The sequence below is a fragment of the Amia ocellicauda genome, chromosome 22 (genome assembly GCF_036373705.1).
Source record: "Amia ocellicauda isolate fAmiCal2 chromosome 22, fAmiCal2.hap1, whole genome shotgun sequence".
In the NCBI taxonomy this organism is placed as follows: Eukaryota; Metazoa; Chordata; class Actinopteri; order Amiiformes; family Amiidae; genus Amia; species Amia ocellicauda.
The window spans coordinates 22062413-22068629 of record NC_089871.1 but is presented as its reverse complement, the minus strand read 5'-3'; the positions used below and the strand labels follow the sequence as shown (position 1 = coordinate 22068629).

The following is a 6217-nucleotide window of genomic DNA, read 5'->3' as shown; positions in this document are numbered from 1 at the left end:
TTGTTCGTTTTCCAAGATACCTCAATTTTTGCCCTTTATCTGTTTCACCTCCTCCTTTATTGACCGCTTGCTGTTGTAATAGAAAAAAGCTCTTTGCATTGGTTTTAGCTCCAAGAGCTATGTTTCTTTCTATTTCCCTCTTTGCTTTCCTGATCCCTTTCTTAAGATCTCTTTGCAGCTCAACATATTCTATGTATTTTGTTTCGTCACCATCCCTTTTGTATGCGCTATACAACATTTTCTTCCTCTTTATATTTTTTTGCATACCTCTATTAAACCATTTTGGCCAGTGTTTTTTGTTTCTCAATTTGCTAAGTTTTGGTACAAATTGCTCCTGAGCCTGAAGTAGTATATTCTTAAAATATACCCATCCATTTTCAACTAACTCTGTAACCAGTGTGCTATTCTACCTCTTCTAAGTGCTGTCTCATACCTTCAAGGTTTGCTTTTCTAAAATTGTAGACCATTGTTTTAGACTTTAATGCCTCAAAGCTAACCATATTGTGATCACAATTTGCCATTGGTTCTCCAACTACTTAGTCCCCCTGACTCTATCTTGGTCATTTGAAAAGATCAAGTCAATACATGCGCTCTCTCTGGTTGGTTCCCTGACAAATTGGGCTAGAAAGCAGTCATTTACCATCTCAACCATTTCCATTTCTGCTTCTGTAGTCCCCACTGGGCTTTCCCAGTCTAAGTTTGGGAAATTGAAATCCCCCATTATAACATTATTGCTGAATGGATTGTTTGAAAACAACAGCAACTATACAGATTGTTAATTGAGATGTGAATACATTAGTTACACTTACTATAGGATGTAAGAATATGTACTCATACTATAGGTTATCGAACTTTACATACAAAGTTCAAGTTGCAGGTCTTAGTACTGAAGCTAATCTGTATTTGATCTGCTCTTACTGTAAAATAAATATTTTGTGTAAGTCCTCCTGGGTAAGGGTATCTGCTAATTAGAAAAAAGAACCTTACACAACGGATTCATGAATTGAATTGCGGCGCATGTTCTATTGACAGTGACGCGCTTTGTGCCGCGAGCGAGTGATCACGCGCTCCCGTAGGCAGATAGCGAGGATTGCTGCTGGCGCATGCGCACATCCTGCAACTTGCCAGCAACGTTTGCCTGCTTTTTTCCTGTTGCCCCCATTCACATTGGCTTTGAATGGCGGAAAATTGCCGGCAAGGATGCAGTCACACAGAAAACAGAGACTGCCGGCAAGAGCGCTGAAGCCATGTGAGCGAGATGCTACAGAAGTCCGTGGATCCGGAGAGCAGACCCGGACCGACACTGTGGATGTGTTTATACAAGAGCGATCATTTCCGGTTAAAAGATACGGCAGTATCATTAAAATACTGCGAGGTGGATATTTAGGAGACGTCACACGAGCATATTGAGCACACGAGTGCTATTGTGTATTGTTATATAGGCAAAACAGTAACCATTCGGCAGCACAACGCTGATTATAATCTTCACAAATATAGCAGCCTATTGTTGTGTTCTGTATAACTGCATACAGTGTGTTTAAATAGACAGTTGGATGAATATACGATTATGAAAATGAATTGCTTTGCTGGTCAGATCTGCGCACATTCTGCACAAGGTGAAAGCACCCATGTAGTATTTGGTTGTATCAGAAGTAGTCAAATGTGTTAGACTACATGTAGTAACTTTATTGCCGTCATTATTATTATTATTTATTTATTTACTGGCAGACGCCCTTAGCCAGGGCGACTTACATACAAGAGCAATACAAAGTGCAAAACTACAATGTGTGAGTGGGGTTTAAGGTGGTCACATGACACAAAAAGCAAGCAACAGCCTCACCTGTTTATTGACAATGGCAGAAGTAAACGGAGTAATCAGGCCTTTAAAGAATTATAGAAGACACACCAAACTTCTACATTTCTTACAACAGAAGTTGTCAGCTATGCTTGCATTTTAATAATACTTATCACTATCTGATTCATAGACTCTTTTCCAGAGGAGCAAAAAGCGCACGTTTTCCAGAGAATAGAGCTGTGTTGGAATGGTTTCTTAGGAAGACCAGCTATGCTGCACAGCGGGGTCCCTGAAAACTGGGTCAAAGTTTATACTGAGCTAAATTTCTCACCTTGTCTGCACCCTTGTGAGCTCTGAGTACAATTATGTTGTTTAGCAAAGCCTTTTAATGCAAGGGAAGGTGGCTTGTTTTTCAACCTGTCTCACGAGTGAGAGCAATAAACTGTCATGCGACGACGATGGCATTATCAGGAGAGCAAAGGGTCACAAAATTCCTCGCAAATTGTGCACCCCTTGCTTTTAATATATGCAAACAAGAGGCAAAAAGTCGCTTAATTACTGCCAGCCGATTTGCATTTTTCCACCGCTTGGACACCTCAAGGTGACGCAAGGCGCCTTTAGCGGTGGAATGATCAAAGTCTTACAGCTGAGACCGACTTGAATTTAATGATGGGGAAAAGAGTTAAGAACAAATACAACACAAATTGCCATTCGGGGAGAGTAAAAGCCTTGTCAAGCTTTTTTTTTTTTTTGGTATTATTATTATTAAAAGAAAAGCTGTTGAAACGTGTATTTTTTTTTAAAGTAGTTAAAGTATCCTGTATGTTTTGTTTGTTGTTGTTGTTAATTTGAACTATTTCAAACAAAATCCTTTATGAAACCACAAGTAAAATAACAGAACATTACAACAATCTAGAAAAGGGTGGAAAAAATAAAGATTAAACCATGAAATACGGCAATATAAAACTAACAATAGTCAACATTTTTTTTGTTAGTTATTTGGTGGAGAGTGCACACAGAAGATGGAGTTTTTCGCTGATTCTAGACGTTTTCAGGTTTAACCCAAATGCCAAAATCAGCATGCGGGGGTATAAATCTTGTTAAATAGACAAAAACATATAAAAAAAATGGAATTTATAGTTATCTGTGTCACATCTCCTCTGCATTTGAATCACAGATGGGTGTATTCACTAACAGCTTTCTATGATTCAGTTGAGTTTTCAGGTTTACCCAAACCATAACAATTGTTATTGTGGAGTACAAATTGGGTTTAATCGGGCTAAATCAGAATATCAGTTTAAATCAGTTTATATACTATAATATATTATAATCAGATGAGATGCTTGTTAGGATTAACTGACAGATACTTCAGCTTTAGCTATAGCTATCATTTAGCTTTATACCAGACAACAACATAGAGCTAGCTAACACAAACCATCAAATTCGATTATATCAATCTAAATATAGCTAAATATACCAACCTAAATGAAATCATATGATGATACATTCTCCCCACATACCCCCACACATTTGACTGCAAGAGGATGTACTTAAGCACATTCACTGCCAGCTCCTTTGACTGCTTTCAATTTAAATACTCTGAGCAGTGCAGTGAGAAAGGGATGCTTATGTCTGAGAGAGTCACAGTGCATTATAAGCCATGGGTTGCCTTCTGAGACTGCCTGCTCTTTGTCTTCCTGATGTTTTGTTTCACCTGTCATTGCAGAGGGGCCGTACTGGACAGCCAGGAGAGGAGAGAAGACATGGGAGGAGCTGCACAGAGGAGCACCCATTTCCCACCCAGAACTCGAACTTACCTAAACAGGAGCCAGCAGACTGTTTGTGAATTTGCCTTCGGGGAAAGGATACAACCTGGATAAGCAAAATACTTTTTTTTTCTTTATCTTTGTTGATCGATGTGCTTTTCATAGGGAAAATTACCAGATTTCAGTATATGTATAGGGTTAGTTTGTTGGCTGCAGATATCACCTATATCGAACTGTTTTAGTGCTTGAAATAAAAATAAATGTTCTTAGCTGTGTCCGCTGACCTCTGAGATCCTTATCAAACCTGTGCATGGGGACCAGTAACTGGGTGAAGTTATGTGGTCCCCCATCCTGAATAATTATCCTGGGGTGACATAATTGTTAATAGTATCATTCTCACCCGTGACAGGAACGAAAAGGTGCTATTGTAGTTTATCTGCTTTTCTAATGTACTTTTGGATATATGGAAAATATGGATAATACAATAACAAGCTTTGATGGAACCAGGCTTATTTGGAAAGAAAAAAACAACAACCTGGTTTAGCAACCAATTCAGATCTTGTGTAGAACAAATGTAATGCTAATATTGACCCACTACACATTAAAGAAACAAGAAAAAGATCTGTGAACTGCTATTACAGATGTCTATACTTATTATGGGCATCAAAGATCAAGTACACTCACACTTCCAAGATTGTAAGCATTGATCCTTCTCTCTCCTTGACCCACAGATATGTGTGGCTTTCAAACAATAGTTTCCAGACACTACCCTTACAAATGCATAGCAAACATACAAAAAGCTTTGTAATGCAGTGAAGCTGAAACAGATTGAACTGTAGTCAATCCTATTAAATGCATTTGTAAGGAAAGCATCCGTGTGATCTATTGCAGTCTTTTCAGACCACTGGGCTTTGAGACAGTGTGCTAGATTTGTATGGTATTGACTGTGCCATTTTCTGATTTCCGTGGAACAATATTTTTCTATACTCCAATGAATTGTGGATTTGTACAGAGAATACGCTATCCATGGCAATTATTTCAATTGAAAGCAAACTTCTTCTGAAGCTGATGTGAAAACCAAAGGCTTATGATGGCAAAGTCCAACTTTGTCAGAAGAAAGAACTTTGTGGTGGATTTTTCCATACAAAATTAACATCTATATCCATTCTTTGATCTGGAAAAAATTAAAACCTTTGATGAAAATGCTACTTTTTTTATTTTATGGAACAAAAAAGACAAATGTGGTTGTTTTGCTAATACAAAAAATACCTCAGTGCAAGTGCTAGAAAGAAAGATTAGGAACAAATGTCAAACTGAAAGGAGGCCAACTGGAAAGTCAAGAAAGTCTGAGAATTAAAACAGGTTGAACATGTAGCACATGTCTAGTGTCTAAGAGTAATACAGGGACTGTATTTATCTGTGAACTAAACCATTCAATACACGAAACAGGAGGGAAGTGTGTGTGTAACATATACGATTAATAACAATGAACAATATTATTTTATTTGAATCACATAGCTATATGTAGGTGCATTTAGATCATTTTCATGAAGTATGAAGATTGTGTATGATTGTATAAGTGATGTTATTTATTTGGACTGGCGCAATGACTGGACACGTGTTTACAGCTGAGAGATGGAAACTGAACTCAACAGCCAGGACAGCAAGTCACATTGAAATATGGCTTGGAAGCAAAATCAACCAACTGTACTGTATGGGGGGGGGTGCAGGTAATGATGTAGCTTGTCTGTGGTGATGCTTGGCTACCTCACAATCCTTAGCATGTTTACATATTTACTCGTCTCCATGGATTTGGTGATTTATCGCAAAACATACAAGCTTGGTTCATATGGCAGGCGACGTTTGAGAGGATTGGTTTTGAAATCATTCTGACTTCCTTTGAGTTATGATTAATCTCTCATTAAAGCATGTGGTGTTTGAATTTCAACCCTTATCCCATGCGACTGTACATGTACTGGTCATGGGAGCATCTTTTTCGTGTGTCTGTGTAAGTATAAACAAACATATTTTTGTTCAAGCAGCTGTGTGTTATAGTAGTTATAGCCATGTTTTCCAAATGAAAGTAAAGCAGTTGTGTTTCATGGTGATGCTGCTTGTATTTCAAGGAGTACACAAGTCGTGTTTATTCTGCAAGGAGCTGTAAATATGTATTTTGGGGGTTCTGTTCCAGCCCATTTAAAGCCCATTTCTAACAACACTGAGGACTGAGAGGCTGCACTGTGTACCATGCCTGTGGATTACACATGTGCAGCTGCTGCAGATTGAAATGAGATTGTGAATCAACCCCATGTTGCCTTCCTCACTTGAAAGTGGATCTTCTCAAACTTGGGTGGTGTCATGTCTGGGATTCGGTTCATGAACGTCAGAGCGTAACTGTAACTCCTTCATCCTTCAGGGTGTCGGCCCTCAGCAAGAACTTGTCATGAAAGTTTCATGAATTAAAAACAATCTATAATTGACTACTGTCTCTCTCAGCAGATTATTCACTTGAATTACCATCAATCTTATTTTGTGTTCTCTTTTGCAAGGGTGTAATGTATTTTAAACCTGACTGACCATTGTGTCACTGCAGTGGGTAACTGTGGAAAGAATATGTTCTTAAAGGCACAACTGTTCCACCTGAATAAAGAAACAT

General features: G+C 38.4%; 1 long non-coding RNA gene across 1 annotated transcript; it reads left to right on the top strand.

Annotated features, from left to right (window-relative positions):
• The first annotated feature begins 1145 nt into the window (after positions 1-1145).
• Positions 1146-3836, top strand: LOC136717953 (uncharacterized). The gene is made up of 2 exons (XR_010805248.1): positions 1146-1375; positions 3522-3836. It is a non-coding gene; the product is annotated as an uncharacterized LOC136717953 (long non-coding RNA).
• The last annotated feature ends 2381 nt before the right edge of the window (positions 3837-6217 follow it).